Source organism: Hibiscus syriacus, unplaced genomic scaffold (genome assembly GCF_006381635.1).
Source record: "Hibiscus syriacus cultivar Baekdansim isolate YM2019G1 unplaced genomic scaffold, ASM638163v2 tig00110013_pilon, whole genome shotgun sequence".
Taxonomy (NCBI): domain Eukaryota; kingdom Viridiplantae; phylum Streptophyta; class Magnoliopsida; order Malvales; family Malvaceae; genus Hibiscus; species Hibiscus syriacus.
Window position 1 is genome coordinate 1,762,211 of NW_024062563.1, and position 21,707 is coordinate 1,783,917.

A 21,707-nucleotide genomic window follows, 5' to 3' on the forward strand; every position below is an offset into this window, starting at 1 on the left:
TATCGATTTAACTCTTCCCGGATCTACTCAAGAAGCGGTTAAACCTCCAAATGAGTCAGCTCTGATACCAATGTTGAGTTAATCGATTGAAAAATGGCCAAAAGGGGGGTGATTGGCAATTAAAATTTTGGTGGAAGCTTTTGCAGAAAATTGAAATATTAGCACACGATTTAGAGTGGTTTGACTTTCTCAACCAAAGTCTACGTCCACTACCTTAGCTATCCACACTAAGGATTTTCCAACAAATTCACTAATTTGTTCTTTCTTTTGAGGACAAGAGTAACGAATATTGAAAGAAAATTGGCTTGATTTGCACAAACTTTGTTTTGATGCTTTCTCTCTTGTTTATCTATGATTTCTTGTTGATCAAAGGCTTCAGAACTTGTTTAAATACTCCCTCAATTGATTCTGAACGATGGGGATGATTAGTGGAGTCAATGGGGCCGTTTAAGTGTGAAAACCATTAATAAAACAGCTTGGAGCGTGGGAGGAATCGGTACCTCCTCATGGGGAATCGGTTCCCTAAGTGTAAAATTCAAATATTTTGACCGTTAAACAGGGGGGAATCGGTACCCCCTTGGGGGGGAATCGGTTCCCCCCGAGCATTCTGTTTTTCTCGGAGCCAAACCATTCAGGGGAATCGTTCCCTCTGGACATTCTGGAATTTTGGCTTTGTAACGGTTCGAATATTTTGTAAAATTATTTTGAAATAATTTTAAAAACTTAATTTTACACTTGAGTAAGGATTAAAAATGACTTTTGAAAGATTTTGAGTAATATTTTGATATTCGAATAATTATATCGAATATACTTAGAAAATCTTTTTGAAAAATCTTAAAATTCATTTATCTTAATTTGTTATATCGAAATATCAAAATATTTTCAACATTTTCTCTTAAGCCTCCCCATAAACCCATTTGGAAACTAAAGAAATCATGAGAAATGGCTTAAATTAAAGCTTAAAAAATGGTTATTCATATCTTACCTTAGCTTAACCAACTAGATTAAGATGCTTGAAATCTCTTCTTGAGAAATGAAGAAGAAATAAGAAATGGAAGAAGAATAAGAGTATTTTGTGATCAGGTGAATCTGATATAAATAAGGGGAAAATTTTCAGTTTCAATAAAATGGGTAAACTACACTTTAGGTCCTACCATTTCAAACCTAATAAATTTTCTTCATCTTCCATAAACCTTTTTGGCCAAACTTACAGACCAAAATAAAATCAAAGCGTAATGTTAGGTATGATTTTGAAATAAAAATAGTTACTTGACCAAAATAGAACAAAAGTGATATTTAAGATATTAAACGTGCAGTTACCCTATTATATTATACATATAGTTAGGGATGACAATTTAAACGAATCACATGTGATTCGATAGGGTCAGATTTAAAAACATCGAATTTTGATTGAGTCATGTCGAATTTTTTTAAGGGGTGAGGTTGGGTTGAGTTAGGTTCAGGTGGAGGGTGAAAAACTCCGACCTAATATGAGGATAACAATGTAATTTCCTTAAAAATTAATTTTTAATTAAATCTTTATTTTATACATGGTCGGTCATACTATAAAAATTCAAGTTGGGTCGGGTCGGGTCGGATTACACTTTAAAATTTTGCGTTAGATCGGGTCAGGTTAGAGTGAGGTGAAGAATATATATATTTTAGGTCGGATTGGATCGGATGAAATATATATATATTTGGGTCGAATCAATTCAATTTAAAGATATTTCGGATTAGGTCAATTGAAAAAATCATACCCTATCTTACCCGTTGGCATCCCTAATATGGTTGGCATTTGGAAAGAGTGGATGAGTGGAGGGGGGGGTGGAGGTAGGAAAGCTGAAAGCCATGATGATGGGGGGCACGGAGGTCGTTTTGGTTGCATTTAATATTTCCTCAACCCTATTAAATTGGCTCAGGTGAACATCATGCCTCCTCATTAATTTCTCTTCCCTTTACATTTTCAAACTCTCGCATTAATATCCAGCAGGTAGTCAAAATCGGATGACTAATGTAACAGAGTAAAATATAAATTTACAACAATAGTTAAAAATTCAAAATTTAAAACAAAAATCAATAATCTAATTGAACCCATAAAAGAATCATAAGCTAATTGATTAACCATTGCTCTAATTTTATGACATTTAAAAGAATTAACTTATATCGATGCAAATAAATATTAATTCAGTAAATAAAAAATCAATTATTCCAAATTTTATTACTATATATACGTAATATAATTTATACTCTATCAGTAAATAATGATAAAACTTAACTTATTAAGATAAAATCATTTTTATTCATAAAATTATAAATAATTAATATTAAATATTAAAAACAAATTTAATCGATTAAATTACTAATATTTTACTAAATCAATTTTTATTTTTATTTTATTTATAATTTGAGTGATGTTACTAAAATATTAAGAATCGAAAAGGAATACATTTCATTATTTAACTAAAAAAGGGTTATTGATAGTAATAACTGATAAGTTTTTTGTGTGAGATGAACGATAACAAACCAAACGTAAGAAAATAATTTTGATCAAGATTCTCTAATAATAATCTTTCTATCCTTCATGTAAAATTGAAAGGAGGACTTGTTTTGTCTCTCTAAATGTTACATTGTTAACTGTCTTCGATTCGGTTGATCGTCTTCTCTAAAATATTAATTTATCTAATAAAAATAATAAGTATTAAATCATATTTATCATTAATAATAAAGTATTTTAATTAAAATTTGAAGAACATTTTAATTACACACCCTGCAGAAAGAGAATCCATGTTTTCTGGCAAAATATGGAAGCTCTGATTGATGAGTTACTGTAAATGTACATATATTTTCGGACAAGCAAACATTAATTATCGATCTTGTTCTTGCTAGATTCTGAAACCAAACAAACATGCATGTATCTTCGTTGCTTTCTCTAAATTCAGATGAAATAAATAAACAAATAGATTTACTTTTTCAGAGTTCAGGCCACAGAGATGGATAGTATCGATAGTGTTGCGGAACACGTAACACAGGGTGAACTCCTATTGTAAGTAAATTATACATATTATATTAAGAAAGCTGATAAATTATATGGATATATATATATATATATATATATATATCCATTATGTATACATGCATGCATGCATATGGATGATATTTCAAAATCAGCAGTCCAATAATTACTAATTAACTGAAACTTGCCCGAGAAACGTTTTTAATTTGCCTGATAACACAGCCATTGAAGAAACGAAAACCAAACCAGAAATGAGCTAAATGGAAGTGAAACACGGATTATAGTAAAAAGACTGAGGATTATCATGCAGCGGTGGTGGTGGGTTGGCGGGGGGGATAGCGGCGGGGGGATTAGATGGGTTTTTCTTGGCTAGATTGTGCTTGTTGTTGTGCATCCAGACCTTTAGGACTCTTCTGACACCAATCTCTTGACAGAACTGTTGCACCACTGATTCTTCTGCTTTTGGATTTTCCACCCAGCTTTCTCTGCAAAGTTGAGCATTTTGTCCTTCTGTTCCTGTGTGAACTTTGTCCTAAACCTTTTCTTCATGAGCTGGAGTGGTCTGTTTCCGACTACCCCACCACCTTCCGGCTGCTCATCGGACTCTGAAGGGAGGGAGCCCATGTTGCAGGACATTATCATTTGGTGGGGCGTTGGTGCTGCTGATCTCGGGTATGAGGGTACCCGTAGGGTACCCTAGAGCCTCAGGTGGTAGGATACTCTTCTGGTGGTGACCTAAGAGGAGTTTCCTCCAACTCTGCCGGTCATGCCATGCAACGGTAACAATCAAATGATGACGGCTCGCCTTCCCTTCTTTCCTGTGGAAGTTCCTATGGCAGTTGCAGGCGGAGCAAGTCAGTGCTTCGATGGTACCCTCTTCACCGCTCGGCATGAACTCGCCGCACCCATCGGTGGCATTTCCTCCCATGGCCGCCGCATGGTTCTTCAGGCACACGGTACCTCACCGTTTCTTGTAGGGCACATGGTCTTTGGACAAGGAGAGAGTGCCATTGGAAAGGACTTGGGGTGCTGATGAAGGTATGATATGGTTATGGGGTGGAACATGATCATGATGTATCATATGCCCATGCCCATGTTCCCCACCATATGTACTGTTCAAAGGGATTGGGATCTCCCCTTCTTGACTGGAAAGTTCCATTCTAGGTATAATATTAGTATTTTATTAGGGACAATAGACCTAATTCCTAGGTCTGTGCTCTTAATACTTAGCACTGAGTCTGAGAACCCTTGTTTCATGAATACCCAAATCCCATAAAAAAAACTCAATAAAGAAAAGGAGACAAAGGAGAAGGAGACCCACTAAATGTCCCTAACAGGTCTACTGATAAAAGAAGAAAGAAGCAAAATTCAAATCAAGAGCTAAAACACCATATAATAGTGTTCCAAAGTAAGTGCAACTAGTTGACTCACTGTTGGTCTCCCCAAGGAAAGGAATATCAGTGACTCAGTATAATACAACAACTTGTTAATCAAATTAAGAGAAAAGAAGGGTGGTGAAGAAGAAGAGAGCGTTTGGGGAGGTATAAAGAGGTGCTTATAGGGTTTGTAGTGTGAGGTAAAAAGAAGAAGAAGACAGAGAGAAAGACAAGAAGATTTTGCTTTGTTGCAGACAAAAGTGGAATTGAGTCCGTTTAAGGGGAAGAATGAGAGGAAAAATAAAGCAAAATAAGACCCAAAAAAAAAAAAAGTGGGGGTGTGCTTGCTTTGCTTGCACTATCAGCCATTTGAGAGCAGTGTGTCAGAGTGGGCAAACCACAATGGAATGAATGAGAGAGAAATTCAACACACCAAAAATCATACAAATTATTAATACAAAACGCATCTTTGCTCTAATCAAACCAATTTAGTTACTTCAAGGTTTTGGATAATTTACATTTTCATACCTGAATTTCATATTAAACTTTAATTCGATGCCTAAGTTTTTCCTCTAAACTTAGTCTCAAATTTCAATTTAGTATCTATTTTTTTTCCTATTAAGTACTTGAACTTGTTTTACTGGTTCAAATAAATGCACGAACTTGGATGAATAGTTTAAACACAGAGAGAGAGTCAAATTTAATTATGAGGGGACAAATTTACTTAATTTAAAAATAAATAAAGTATTAAAAATTAATTAAATTACAAAAAAAAATAAGATTTATTAATTTTGAAATACAAAGGTCTTAAACAGTAATTAAACCAAACAACTTTATGGCCAATGTTAATTTCTACTACTTTCAAAACTGCCAGTTTCTTGAAAAGTAATTATAATTTTAAAACTGCTTGTGGTTTAAAATGTAATTACACAATCAAAGTTTGGAGGAGATTATTGGCATTATATCTCTCATCTATAACATGTGTTTATTCCTGTTAAAATAAAATATTTATTATAAGTGCTAATTTATGCTAAAAGTAAAATTTAGATATTAATTTAAATTAACAGAACAATTTAAAACATTCAATTAAATATTATAATTAAATTAAATGTGAAATGAATCTTAAAAATGAAATTTCAAGTATTGAAGATATATTTACCCTAATATTTTTCTGTATAATTGAATCCTCAGGTAGCTGAACCGTTTGCTTCAGAAAATATTTTCATTCAGGCACAAGCTAAGATACACACTCAGCTTTGTCTAATCCCATGCTGCATAAAATGATACTTTGTTCTCAAAGTTAGCATATACTGTGTACTACTCTCGTTTCCTCTTTTATTTTTCAGCTATGAATACAATATATTGCAATATTAGGGTTTAAGTTAATTTTTTTTATTTTAGAAATAAATAATTTAAATAAAGGGTGATATCGGAATCTGGTCTATATTAACTTGGAATACTGTGGAATTAATTCTGAGGTGCCATGCTTGTCATGTGAATTATTTATTATCAAGAATCCTATTTTGCCTTTTTTTCTTAACATGATAAAGATGTTAAATATTAATATAATTAAATGCAGTTATATATAAAAACAAATTTATTAACTTGTATATCAGAAAGGATTAGAAAATTAATTATACAATTGTTAATTCATTTAATAATCAGAGATGATTATAAAATATTACATATTTATAATATTTATTGATCACTAATAATATATATATATATAACTTACAGACATAATTGTTTGAATCTATAATCTCGTAAAATTAATTTGAGAAGAAAAATGGATAGTTGAAGCAAAATTGTTTGGGAAGTGGTACATCTTACTTCAAAACAGTATCTCTGGGTGTTAATTTGAGATGCAAAGTTTTTTTTTTCCTTTTAATTTAGTATTCTTTTAATTTAGTAATTGCCTTTTATTAAAATTGTATTGGAACCACTTATTCTCGAGTTATCCCTTGCCTTTATTTATTCCCACACTTTACCTTATTTCTTTAATTTTTTGTTTCATCTTTCTTTTCTTGTCTCTTCTACTAATTCTTTTTCCACACTTTATCTTATTTATTCCATTTCTTCTTTTAATGCGTCAACCACATCCATCACTATAATTTAAAAAACCCCTATATTTATTGACCGATTGATACAAGTAGTAAATAATTTAATATCATTTAAATAATATTTTATATTTAAGTCTTTATGTATATAAAAAAATTTCGTTTAGAAATTTATCTATCAAAATCAAGTATATAATCTGAGTCGATCTAGATTAATCAGAATTAAACTTAAAAACTGAAACGCAACCAAAAAACCTCTATATTTTAAAAGTATCATTGATTACAAATATGGTAAGTTTTTATATGTTAATTTTAAAATATGAAACTAAATAAGTAAATACATTCGACTGATTTATCAAATCGTTTATCTTTATATATATATATATATATATATATATATTCTGTAAGTATTTTAAGTTTATTAAAAGTGCTTTTTTAAGTAATATTAAAATTAAATTAAAAATTTATATAAAAAAAGAAATTAAATGTAATTTGCACTAGGTGGTGGGGAGGGTCCACAAGAATAAATGTGTGTTGTGTAGATGCAGAAGCTTGCTCACAAATTTCAAGGAATTTGGAGCCAAGATTGTATTTTATTTTAAAGGGGAGTGAAAAACATCCATCCATCAATCCCAATCACTGCCAGCCCAAATTCCATGTGAATCATTCATTTACTGCTTTCAATTTTTATTTTTACAGAGCTTTTGTTTTTAAAAATATAAAGATGCTGCTATTACTTTTTATTGTGAAATTTTTACGTGCGACAGTCTGAATATACGTTTAAGAAAAAATATTATTAGTTTTGTTATTATTATTTTAAATAAAATTAATAAAAAATTACTAGAAATATTATCATTTTTACTGGTTTTGTTATTATTGAGTGTTTTACCAGTTTTGTTAGTATATCCGATAAAATGCTACCTAAAATATTATTTTTCTATCGGTTTTGTTATTATTTGATACTTTATCGGAATGGAATGTTAAAAAATATTAATATTTTAGATATTTTTTACTGGTTTTATTAAAAAAATAATAACAAAACCGATAATATATTTCTTTAATCGTATATTAAAGTTATCCCAGGGAACTTCCACTTTCCATTGACTTTACTTTCCTTGGATAAGTAGGAAATTTAATGTCTTGATGTCAAATTTTATATTTCAAGCAAAGCTAATATTAAAAAATTAAAATAAAATTGAGAATCAACTTGTTTTGTTGCGTGTATTGGAATTTAATAATATTTTATAAAATAAATAGTATTCAGAATTTAACCGGTACTTTTGTTAAACCATAAAAATACCAAAATCAATAAAAATTTAATGTTAAAGTAAGTAACCGGAACTGAAGAGTTAAAGAGACGATTTTTATGTTTAGAGATTTTAAGTTTAACACATTATTTATAAAGATAATTGAACGTTTATTGTCAAATTATTAGAAATCTTTCAAATAGACATTACATTATAATTATCCCGAATTAATAAAATAAACTTTAAAGTGAATAAAATTAGAAGTGATCCTGGTGATTAAAAAATATTATTGTCTTTCAACAATCTAAGTTCGAACAGCATAATTTATACGTGTATAAAATTTATAGACATGTCAACCACTTTTGATTTTGAGAAAAAATAGTAAAAACAAAATTACTATATTTTTAGAAAAACGTTGACACTCCCTTAAAAGTAATTTAACACCCATTGTTTATTCTTATTCATTTAATAAACCTATTTACATATTTTTATAAAAAATATAATACCTCAAATTAAATTTTCCGTCTTTACTCTTATTAAAAATAATATATTAATATTAAAAAAATAAATGTCAAAGAGAATAATGTTTTCATTTTCAAAGAAGGATTAGCCATATAACCAAAGTGATATATTCATTAGAATATACCTATCCCTTGACCCTCATCCATATCCTATAATTATTTGCAAAGAAATATTATTGGATACCAAAGAAGAAGCTTTGGATTTACATAATAATAATAATAATAATAATAATAATAATAATAGATTAAAAAGTAGGAAGCTTAGTTTATTATAATATAGTAATATAGTGAATGGGGAGATTTGTCTTCAATCCAAACAACACAACATAAAGTTGTCCCTCACATTAATTTTATCACTTTTAATCTATAAAGCAATCAATCTCCCCTCTTCTTTTATGCTTTGTCTTAGGAAACCAAAGCTTTCTTTCAACATATCAAATCATTTGTCTTAGGAAACCAAAGCTTTCCTTTAACATATCAAATCATTATTCATTAGCGAATCAAATTAATACCTTCTCTTTTTTCATCATCTCATATTCACTGCAAATCTTAAGGATTAAATATGCATGAGGTCATTGCAATATAAGTTTATGATCGATTTAGTCCCTTCAAAAGTCGAAAATGATAAACATCTTGATATTATTTAAGCAAATCTCGAGTTTGATCTTGTGTATGCAAAAAAATCTCAATGAGAAACTCACCTACTAGAATCAGATGTGCGATGCGAGTCGGTCTGAATTAATCGAGACAAAACCTACAAACCGGTTTGATTTTTAGGTTTCATTTTTATATTTAATTTTTTATCTAGTTAGATATTATTTAAATTTGATTTTTTTTAATCCAAATCGGCACTTGAAATTACAGAGAATGAATTAAGACAAAATTTGAGGAAGGCAAATTATAATAGAAAATGAATTGAGATTCGGGTGTTTGCTTGACATGTAGTTAATGTTGATAGCTTATGGACCACCATAACATGAATTTGGTGGACAAAAATGGGTGCAAATTCTTAATCCAAGAAATTAGAAAGGCTGAGACATAACATATGCAGTTTTATGATGACTCAAACCAACGTATTTTTAATATTCCCACAATTTTTATTCCACCTCAGATGAGCATGCAGACCATTTATGTACTGCAAGTTACACTATGGAAGAGAATCAAGCAGTGGATATTATTTTGGTGAGCTTTGAATATTTTGGGAGCAAAAAGCAAAAAAGAGTAGGGTTATCATCACTTTTAAAATTTTGTCTGGACTAACTTAAGGGGCACATTTAAGGGCATTAGCATGAGATTCAAAGCTGACACTAAAGTCATTTTATCCTTTCCTTTTACACTATCCCTTCCGTGATTGAGGTATAGTCGTACCCTTAAAAAATTTAAATTATTAATTATGTATTTTTTTCATATTTTGATTGATACTTTTATTGTATATTCTTAAACTTTCGTAATTTGAACTTTTTTAATATAAATCTTTAAATTTATATTTTTAACACAAAATCTTATGTTGGTTTTATATATATATATTTTTTTCTTCTTTTCTTGTCTTCCTACAGCTGCTTCCCCTTCCCGATTTCATGGCAAAGCACATATGAGATTGTGGGGAGTTATTTGTACAAATCTATAAGCTCACGCCAGAACTAATTGTATTATGTTGACATTCTTTTGAATGTTCAAGCTTATTTCAGTCCAAATTATTAATTTTATTGTATATAGTAAAATTTAATTCGATAACTCCAACATGGTGTATTATTTTTACTCGTTTGTGTCATGTTTTGATAAGTGTCGTAATTGTCAAATAATTAATCATTTTTTGGATAATTATACTAAAAACACAGAATAGGGAAGAAGGGTGTCATTCTACAGGGATTTAGAAATTTCTAATCCTAACTTGATTTGATCTTCAACCAAGAAAGTTGTAAAACAAATAATTAAAAAAGTTTAAAATAATCAAGTAAACTAAATAAAATAAAACTAAAGTAATAAAAATAAGAAAAATAAATTGTACAAAAATTAATTATGATGAGATATAGTCTCCATCTTCGCTTTGCCTCAATCCATCTCAATCACTGAAATAAATTTTACTTCGATTACTTACCGATTATAGTTTAGAAGGCCCAAACTTTGTAACTTGCTATTCTCGCCGATGAAATATGTAACACCCCCAACTCGTATCCAACCAGGATCCGAGTCCGAGGTGTCACATTGACTTTTTAAACGTTTTTCTTTTCAAATTGATTAAAATTTAAATCCATAATTTAAGAAAATGAATACTCTACATTAATTAAAATCAATTGGTTTTACAAAACATATCAGAGCTTATATAATTCAAATCTTTAGACTACATGCCAACTATATTATATGTAACAAAATACATGTATTCAAATAAATTTATGATCTGATCTATGGAAAGGAGAATCTGACTTGTCTTGCTCCCCTTAGCTTCTCCTCTTGCTTCCAGAACCTACATGTGAAACATTCACACGCTAAGTCTATGACTTAGTGAGACATATACAACTTATGATGCAACTCTAACTTCTAACAATGGATGAACATTAAATACATTAATATCATATCAAATCATATACCAATTCATACATATTCATGTACCATCATTTTCATTATTACAAATCTTATCATTAGTCTTTATTCCATTATTATTCATATCTCTTAGTCATTCTTAACCAAACAATACACACACAACAACTTATATTTTTTCATGCAACAATTATCCACTTGCACATATATCATCCACATTTTTATCATCCTCCTATATTATTATTATTAATCTTTTTAACATATGATCTTGAACTTATTATTTTTGTATACCATATAACACACATATATTTTCACAAAGAAGCATATATATCATCATATACTTCTTGTAACATATTTCATATCACAAAGCATATAAATCATATATAATGAATTTTATTGTTATTTCTTCATTAGCCCATGTACACATATGAGAACTAAAGATATGTGAGTACATAGAGGTTGTGCATATATGCTGTCACCACAACTCGTATAAGGGTCCATTGAGTGGCATGTGAAATTTGTCCCAAATGACCTCTGTATACTATGTCCCGAAGGACCTGTGTTACTATGTCCCAAAGGACCTGTGAAACCCTCGACTCTTGGCATGCCAACTATACCTCTAGCTCTCATGACACATAACATGGGCATTATCATTTATGTTTATCACATATGCACCTGTAGGCTTGTACTTCTTGTCATATAGAGTATATAATATTCTTGTATGTTCTCATAGCTCATTGTCATATGTTACAAATTACATATACTCACATATTTCAATATCATTGAACTTAGTTCATTTTCTCATGTTATCACACAAGCATATAATCCTATCAATACATATAAGCTTACACATGTATTCATATATCTTTCATATAATCCATAAATTAATGTCATATACTCATATCAGATAATAATTCCACCTGACTATATCTTATGTTCATTATATTTAAATCATAACACCTAAGTCTTTCTTATATAGTTTATGCTACATAGTTACCTCATATACCAGTTTACATAACACTAGCCTATACCCTATATCATAATTCCCTTTAAGTATATAAAACTTTCCTATAATGTTTATTCTATAGGTTCGTATTATCATTTATGTTCATGTCCCCTAATTTATATACTATTCTTATATAGTCTCATAATTCATTATCTTATGATTTATATTTCGTTCTCTTAAGTCTTCTCATAGACATATATTTACATGACTCATCACTTATACATAGCTTATATTACATTCTTATTTATCACATTTATCTTGTCACATGGCTTACATCTTATATTCATATAATTACATAACTTATTTTATATTCTCCTATTATCACATAATAGTATTTTACATAAATCATGTAGCACATACAAACATATCAACACATATAGTCATGCATACATACAAATCATGTCATTCACATATGTTCATGACTTCATGCACTAGACTTATAGGAAATAGACTTATCGCAAGTCCAATTTCCATGTAATCCTATATCAAAATAAGATGCACTCACCTGGCCTCACTAGTAAATATTGGTCTCTTATCTCTTTCTCGATGACTACTACTTGTTCGATTCGTCCGAACCTTGCTTTCGATCGATCTCTACATGAATACACAATCCAATAATTATCGGGATTCAAATTACTTGAAAATATTCTTATTATTGCAAGCTAATCAAAGCACTAATCTCAAATTCCAGCTCAAGTAGTGTCGGTACTACAAGCACAGTACCGATACCTCTATGCTTGTAGTATCGATACCCCTCTAAGGTATTGATACCCAATTTCGATTCTACCATCCATATTTTCAAAATGGTACCGATACTTGTTAGATGGTATCGATACCCTCAGTATCGATACTACTCATTTGGTATCGATACCCTTTGAATGACTTACCAAATCTTTGTTTATGGTATCGATACCCATTCTTAGAGTATCGATAGCCTCTCACCAATATTAACTCTTTTCTCTTTGAAGTATCAGTACTGGATGAACAGTATTGATACCTCATGCCCATAATTCAGCTTTTAACTTGAAAATTCACTCATACTTACATATACCTTCCATTTATAACTCGTTTCATACGTCTAAACTTAAATATACTTCCTAAAACCATCTTATATCCATATTAAACATCATTATCTTCAATATCTCTTTCAAATTCTTGAAACCAAGAATCTCACTACATTTTCAACATATTCTAATTTCATTTCTAACACTTTGAATTTCTTATTCTGACTGATGACAAGTCAAATTCAACTTAAAAATAATAATCCACTCAAAAACTCATTTTACTTAATCTCTCATAACTCATCCATCTTTGAGTTTTTACTTATCTTTAAGCTTTCTTAAGCTTTTATAACACCCAAAGACCAAAAGACAAACTTAAAATTAAAGTTACAATCACCTTGTAAGAACTCACCTTTGGAATGAGCTCACGTGAAGAGGAAGAAGAAGAAGCTCCATTCTCCAGAATTTTCTTTTCATTTTCATAACTTCCTAAAAAGGCTACTTTTAAGGCCTTTTTCACTTAAGTTATTTTTGATTAAAAGTTCATTGTAGTCATTTTAGGATCATGTAGTTGCATATAGTTGTAATTGTGGTTGTATTGCTATTTTATCTCTTAAAGGTGCTTTATGAGAAAAAGGTACAGTTGTTTATGATGTGCAGGAAATAGCAAGCAAAAAGGTCTCTTTGGGAAGTAATGTCATGGCATCACACGTTGCTGAAGCATATTGAATTGCCTTGGCATTTCTGGCACAGAAAATGACAAAAAGATATTTCTGTACGATGATAGTTGGCTCTGCACGTGAAATGATGGTTGTAATCGCCTGCTGGGGGACCACTTCCACATGGAGGATAAGGCTCACGCATAATGTGTGATTCTAGGGGTATGAGGGGTATTTTGCACCCAACACCCTCATCATTTCCCCTAGATATTTTTATTATATATTACACCTCACAAGGGATAGAGAGATACAAAAGATTATACGGAGAGAGCAGAGAAGAATTTGAGCAATATTTTATTTCCTTTTTATTTTCGTCTTCCTTGAGTGGTGTTCCTCAATTGATAAGCTCCAAAGAGTGGTGAGCTAGGCGTCCGAGAGGAGCTAGCGAGCTAAGGCGTTTCGTGGTGGCCGAGAGAGACCTACGGTGGCGCGTAGAAGGCTTCTTTTCACTTCCTTTTGATGTTATTTTTCTATTTATTTTTGGTTTGTTGGAACGAATATTTTCATGGCTTGTTCTATGGATATTTGAAATCCCACTATGAACTAACCTTATTTGGTGGGGTTGTTTTGATGGATGATTAAACTTTATTTTAATGGTGGATTTATGTTTATCTTTGTTATTTGCTTGTTTTGCTTATGTATGCTTCATCATCTAAGCCTGTAATAGGCATGAGAGTGTCAATTTATTAGATGAATGTTAGGTTTTCGAGAGAAACCTAGCTAGAAATACTTGTAGTATTTGAGAGAAACACAAGACAAGATCCTCATAAAACAATGAGTTATAATATTTTCAACAAGCTTTGAACCAGCCTAGGAATACTATATCCTAATCCCTTAGTACTCGAGAGAGACTAAGATAGGATTTCAACGACTAAAAAGGGTATTTTTTTATCAATAGTATAGGTTGCCACATCAGAGAGTGAGAGAATATGCCATGACATTCTATTTTGTTATGTTCCTTTGACTAGAGATAGCAGGAGCACTTTCGGCAAAACCTGTCAAGCAAATGAAGTTTAGATAGCCTAAATCTACCTGAAATATAAGTTTTAGCATCCTTAACTCAATCCTTACCATTCATTCCAGTGGAAGCTTGTCGTGTGAGGATTATCTACTTATCATTTATTATTTTTACCATTTTTCATTGCCTTGACATTTTATCATTTTCAATATTAAACATCCGTTCTTGCCACTGCATTTCCATTGGCTACACCATCAGACCATTAATCCATATTCACCAACATTTACTTTTCATTTGTCGTGATATTTGTACATATCAACACTAACTATACTTAGATAAAGTAGTGCTTTGTTTTGGATAGACTTTTATAATTTCAACCAATCCCTGTGGAGACGATACTCACTCATCACTTTATTACTTGAGCGATTGTGTATACTTGCACATTATTTGCGTATAATTTTATAATACTCACAACACACAACAAGTTTTTGGCACCGTTGCCGGAGATTGGCAGCCTGAAGTTAATTAGTTTTGGCAGAGCATTTTATTTTTATTTGTGTATAGTTTACTTTATATTTTTGTTTTATCATTTTTTCAGGTTTGTTCAGTGTATGCTTAGAAGACATTCTGAAGAGCCATTGGAACTGATAGAACCTAAAATTGAAAGACTCTTTAGACAAAGGAGACGTGCTCAACATGCTCGAGGAAATATGTATCAAATTGGAAACCAAGGCATTGGTCAAGATGACGGAATTCCGAATGCCGCGGCATTAGAAAATGCTAAACCTGCTGATAGGCCTCGTGTTATTCGTGATCATTTAAATCCAATATTGGATGATCTGAATCCTGGAATTGTGGCACCTGAAATTCAAGCTACACATTTCGAGCTTAAACTTGTCATGTTTAACATATTGAATTCCATTGGGCAGTTTGGGGGTATGCAAACTGAAGATGCCAGATAGCATATTCGTAATTTTCTGGAAGTTTGTGATTCTTTACGCCAAGAAGGAGTACATGAGGATGTTCTGAAATTAAAGTTGTTTTCGTATTCATTGCATAACCGAGCAAGGGCTTGGTTGAGTGGTGTACCATATGGTTCGATGGAATCGTGGGTTGATCTTTACAAGAGTTTCTTATTGAGGTACAACCCACCGAACATAAATACACAGCTAAGGAATCATATAGCATCTTTTCGCCAGGGCGACGACGAATCTATGTATGAGTGTTGGGATCATTACAAGAGTTTGCTTTAGAAGTGCTCCAATCATGGTTTTCACGATTGGACTCAAGTAGTTATGTTCTATAATGGAGTCAATGAACCCACGATGATGTTACTGGATGCCTCGTAAAATGGGATATTACTGGATAAATCACTTACTGAGGCATTTGCTATATTGGACAGAATTGCTAACAATGATTATCAATTTTCTTTCTCAAGGCTTGGGAGTGAGAGGAAAACACCTGGAGCATTCGAGTTAGATACCAAAGATTCGGTGTCCGCTCAATTTTCAGTTATCACTCATATGCTGAAAATTTTACAACGTTCCACTGACGTGAAGGAAGTGAAAACAACTAGTTTGGCATGTCTGTTATGCCAAGGCAATCATCACGAGAGCGAATGCCCGACCAACCATGAGTCCATCAACTTTATAGGTAATTTCATTCGAGGCAACAACAATCCTTACTCTAACACTTATAATATTGGATGACGTCAGAATCCCAATTTCTCATAGGGAAATCAAGGAGCCCATAATGCTAATCAGTCTAATCGACAGCAGAATCACAATGAGCCTCAAGGTTACCAAAATTCTATGCCATGACATAATACCAACGAATGAGCTTCCTCTTCAGTGAGCATGAGTTCATTGCAAGCTACAATTCAAGAGTTCATATCTACTACGAAGATAATGCTGCAAGACCATTCTAATTCAATTAAGAATCAAGGAGCTTTACTTCATAGTCAAGGTGCCTTACTTCAAAGCCATAGCTCGTCTCTGAGAGCTTTGAAAGGTCAAGTTGGTCAGATTGCTACGGCATTGCAAGAGCGTTAGCAAGGACGTTTTCCAAGTGATACTGAAGTCATTAAAGCGTATGGAAAATAACATTGCAACGTGTTAACTCTTAGGAGTGGAACACATATCAATCAACTAGTCAAGGCTAGTGGGACACAACATGATGACTCTACTCCCACTACTAACAATGGTGAAGCTGAATTACATGATGATATCATTTCTGAGAATGACAAGGATGAGGGTTCTACTACTGATTCTACTAGGGCACCAGATTCTGATGCCAAGGCAAAAACAAATCATATTCCTGCAGTTAAGGAAGCTAGACCCCACCACCCTTCCCGCAAAGATTGAAGAAGCATAATGATGAAGTTCAGTTCAAGAAGTTCATGGACATTCTTAATCAGCTCCATATCAACGTACCTCTCTTGGAAGCTATTGAACAGATACCGACGTATGCCAAATTTCTCAAGGAAATCTGTACCAATAAGAGTAAAGTAGAGACTTATGAGACTGTTGCCACGACAATAGAATTTTGTTCTTCATTGAGTAAGTTGCCGCCAAAGCAAAATGACCTGGACAACTTCATAATTCCTTATTCAATAGGAGTTAATTTCGTTGGAAAGGCACTTTGTTATATTGGTTCAAGTGTCAACTTAATGCCAAAATCGATATTCTTGAAGTTTGGCATAGGAGATGCAAGACTCGCCTCAGTTATTTTACAACTTGCCGACATATCACATGTTAAACCTGAAGGAAGAGTCGAGGATGTCATAGTAAGGGTGGATAAGTTTGTGTTTCTAACCGACTTCTTAATTCTAGACTGCGAAGTTGATGCCAAGGCACCCATCATTCTGGGAAGACCTTTCCTAGCCACTGGTCATATTTTGATAAACTGTGAAGAATGTGAACTAACCATGAGAGTGGTTGATCAGTGTGTGACTGTCAACGTATTTCGAACTCTCAAGTATGTCAATGACACTGAAGAATGCCAAGGTATTTCTGAATTGAACTCAGTAATTGAAGAATAACTTTTCCAGAACAATTTCATTCAGCTAGTAGAGAAAGAATATTGGGTGGATGATGAAAGCTTAGTGGAGTTCGATAACTTCCCAATTTTGGAGGAGTAATCTAGCTTACTACAAGTTAAATCAGGTATGAATTTTGAACCTCTAAATTTTGATGAATTTATTCCTCCTAAGCATTCATTATTGCATGCACCTACTCTATAGCTTAAGACTTTGCTAGGACATCTTAAATATGTTTATTTGGGTAGCGATAGAACTTTACCGGTGATCATTTCCGCTAACCTTACTGCTAACCAAGAGAAAAGTTTATTAAGTGTTTTGATGCAGCATAAGAAAGCAATTGGTTGAACTATGGTCGACTTGAAAGGAATTAGTCCTACGATCTACATGCATAAGATTCTGCACGAAGATTGCCACAACAATTCAATAGAAATATAAAGAAGACTCAAACCTGTTATGAAGAAAGTGATGATGAAAGAAATTCTGAAATGGTTTGATGCTGGAGTGAGTTACCCTATCTCAAATAGCTCATGGCTGAGTCTTGTCCAATGCGTTCCGAAGAAATGAGGCATAACGGTGGTTGCTAATGAGGATAATGAGCTATTACCCACTCACACTGTTACCGGATGGAGGATATGCATGGACTATCGAAAACTCAACAAAGCTACAAAGAAGGACCATTTTCCTCTACCTTTCATCGACCAAATGTTGGATCGATTGGCTAATAAAGCATTCTATTTCTTTTTGGATGGGTACTCGGGGTACAATCAAATTGCCATCGCACCAGAGGACCAAGAAAAGACTACATTTACTTGTCCCTATGACATTTTTTCCTTTAGGAGGATGCATTTTGGACTCTTTAATACCCCGACAATATTTCAATGTTGTATGCAAGCCATATTTTCAGAAATGGTTGAGGATTTTTTGGAGATTTTCATGGACAACTTTTCTATATTTGGAGACGATTTTGAACGATGTCTCGACAATTTAACAAAAGTTCTCAAAAGATGCGAGGAGGTTGACTTGGTCTTAAAGTGGGAAAAATGTCACTTCATGGTGACTGAAGGCATTGTGTTAGGCCAAAAAATATCTCACAAGGGTATCGAGGTAGACAAGGAGAAGATTGAAGTAATTGAAAAGTTGCCACCACCAACTTCGGTCAAGGGTATAAGAAGTTTTCTTGGACATACTGGATTCTATAGAAGATTTATCAAAGACTTCTCCAAGATTTCTAAGCCATTGTGCACATTGCTTCAATAAAACCAACCCTTTTGTATTTGACGAGTTATGCCTCGGCGCATTCACTAAGCTGAAACGACAATTGATCTCGGCACCTATTGTAGTTCCTCCCGATTGGACATCACCATTTGAGTTAATATGTGATGCAAGAGATTATGCCGTAGGAGCTGTTTTGGTGCAACGCCGAGGTAAACTTTTTCATGTTATTTATTATTCTAGCCGCACATTGAATGAAACACAATTGAATTACACCACCATTGAGAAAGAATTACTTATCATGGCATTTTTTTTTGATAAATTTAGACCTTACCTAATAGGCACTAAAGTTATTGTTCACACTGATCATTGACTATAAAATACTTAGTGAACAAAAAGGATGCAAAGCCTAGACTTATTAGGTAGATCTTACTTTTGTAAGAATTCGACTTAGAGGTGGTAGATTGAAAATGACATGAAAATAAAGTTGTTGATCACTTATCTAGGCTAGAGAACAATTCTGAATGCCATGACACTGTAGATATTCAAGAGGAATTTCCTGATGAGAAAATTTTATATGCCACGGCAATCTCGTGGTATGCTGACCTTGTTTCTTATTAGTGGAATATTGCCTTTTGATTTGAATAGCCAGGGAAAAAAGAAGTTCAAGCATGATGCCATGCACTATTTTTAGGATGAGCCATATTTGTTTAAGCATTGTACCGATCAACTCATTAGACGATATGTCTCCGAAGAGGAACAACGTGATATTCTATACCATTGTCATTTATCCCCATGTGGAGGCCATTTTGGTGGAGCAAGGACTGCTGCTAAGGTCCTACAATCAGGCTTTTATTGGTCAACTCTCTTTAGAGATGCTCAAGCATTTTACAAATCTTATGATTGATGCCAGCAGACTGGAAACATATCCAGACGACATGAAATGCCATTGCAAAATATTTTGGAAATAGAGTTGTTTGATGTGTGGGGCATCAATTTCATGAGACGTATCAAAGTGGGTGGAAGTAATAGCAACATCAAGGAATGACTCTAAAACCGTACTCAAAGTTTTGCACAAGTATATGTTCACTCGGTTTAGAGTACCTCGCACTATCATTAGTAATGAAGGAACCCATTTTGATAACAAGTTGATTGCCAAGGCATTGAGGAGATATAGAGTTCGACATAAGATTTCCAGGGCATATCATCCGCAGACAAATGGCCAAGCTGAGATATCCAATCGAGAGATCAAGCAGATTTTAGAGAAAGTGGTGAATCCAAGGCGTAAGGATTGGTCGCTAAAGTTGGATGAAGTACTTTGGGCATATAGAGCAGCGTTCAAAACTCATTTAGGGATGTCACCATTCAAACTGGTGTATGGGAAATCTTGTCATCTCCCGGTTAAAATTGACCATAAGGCATACTAGGCCATTAAGCGATTGAATTTTAATGCTCAACTAGCTGGGGAGCAGAGATTACTGGAACTTAATGAGATGGAAGAGTTTAGAGAACAAGCATATGAGAATGCTCATATATATATAAGGAGAAAACCAAGAAGTGGCATGACAAGAAACTATTGCCTCAATATTTTCATGTAGGCCGACAACTATTGCTTTATAACTCCATACTCAAACTTTTTCCTGGGAAGCTTAAATCTCGATGGTTAGGGCCATTTGAGGTGCATTATGTCTATCCCCACGGAGCTATTGACATCAAGAATATAGATGATGGGATGATCTACAAAGTCAATGGCCAGCGTCTGAAAGCCTATAATGGAGTTCCACCACCGGACAACAAGGAAGTATTGAATCTGCATGATGTTAAAGAGTGCCCAGCTGAGAACCAAATTTCGATGCCACAACATTGAATTTTGTGACTGTGCATAAATAATAAATTTAATATTTCTTTTATTTTCATTTTTCATTTTTATTCTTATTTTATTTTGTAGATAATTTTTTATTTGATTTGTAGGGACCACAGTGTTACAGTCGTGCAAGGAGCGGTTAACAAATGGAGGAAATGACAAGCAATTAATTGGGGAAAAGATTCTTTTTTATTTATTTCTTTTTCTTTTATTTATTTCTGATTTTTACTTCTCTCTCCACTGTTTTGTCCCATCATCGTCATTACTTTTCTAGGTTATTTTTTTCCTTTCCCATTAACCCATTAACCCCCACCCACTCATTTCTTTCAACCGTCCTATCACCCATCTCTCTCTCATTTTTTTTATTTTTTCTTTTTCTTTTTCTTTTTTCTCTCTCATTTCTTCATATTCTTCTTTCATTTTCTCCATACCCGAAAATTTTAAAACTTTCAAGCTCTCAAAGCTTATTTCTTTTTCATTTTTTTTTGCTTCACAAATATTGGGGGAAAAATGGTGCGCACAAGACCAACCAAAGCCGAAGTTTCCACTTTGCAGCAGATCGAGAATGATGAAGCCCAGGTAAGGTTTCAAAATTTCAAGAACAGAAAACTCTTCTTTGAGTTGGGTTTCATTTTTACCAATGAAGTCGAGGGTGGCTTTGGATCGTACGTGATGGACATTGTTAGTCCACACAAATGGAAAAAGTTTGCTAGACAATCGGGTTCGGTGAATGCTTCACTGGTTAAGACGTTTTACGCCAACATCTCCAAGCCAAACCAACACTTCATTTTGTGCCAGGTAAACACATTCAGTTTACACCATTCACGATTAATAAATATTTCTATTTGCATGATGTTGAAGACCAACATGCCAAGTTTAAAAATGATGTAGATAGCACCACGTATGATGAGATTTTGGAGGACTTGTGCTTCGCAAACATCGCATGGAATGGTCGTCAAGCCAGTCGATATTTGGTTAACCGTGAGTGTCTACAACCGTGCGCCAAGTTGTGGAACCATTTCCTCAAACACAAGTCCATGCCTACATCACACAATACGACGTTATCGCTTTCTCGTTTAATGCTTTTACACTCAATCATGCTAGCCCGTCTTATTGATGTGGGTCGAATCATTGTTCATCAAGTTCATGAGTGTT

At 33.0% G+C, this 21,707-nt stretch overlaps 1 pseudogene; it reads right to left on the bottom strand.

Moving 5' to 3' along the window:
* Window positions 1-3,207: 3,207 nt before the first annotated feature.
* LOC120212335 lies at window positions 3,208-4,316 on the bottom strand (annotated as a pseudogene).
* Between the last annotated feature and the right edge of the window lie 17,391 nt (window positions 4,317-21,707).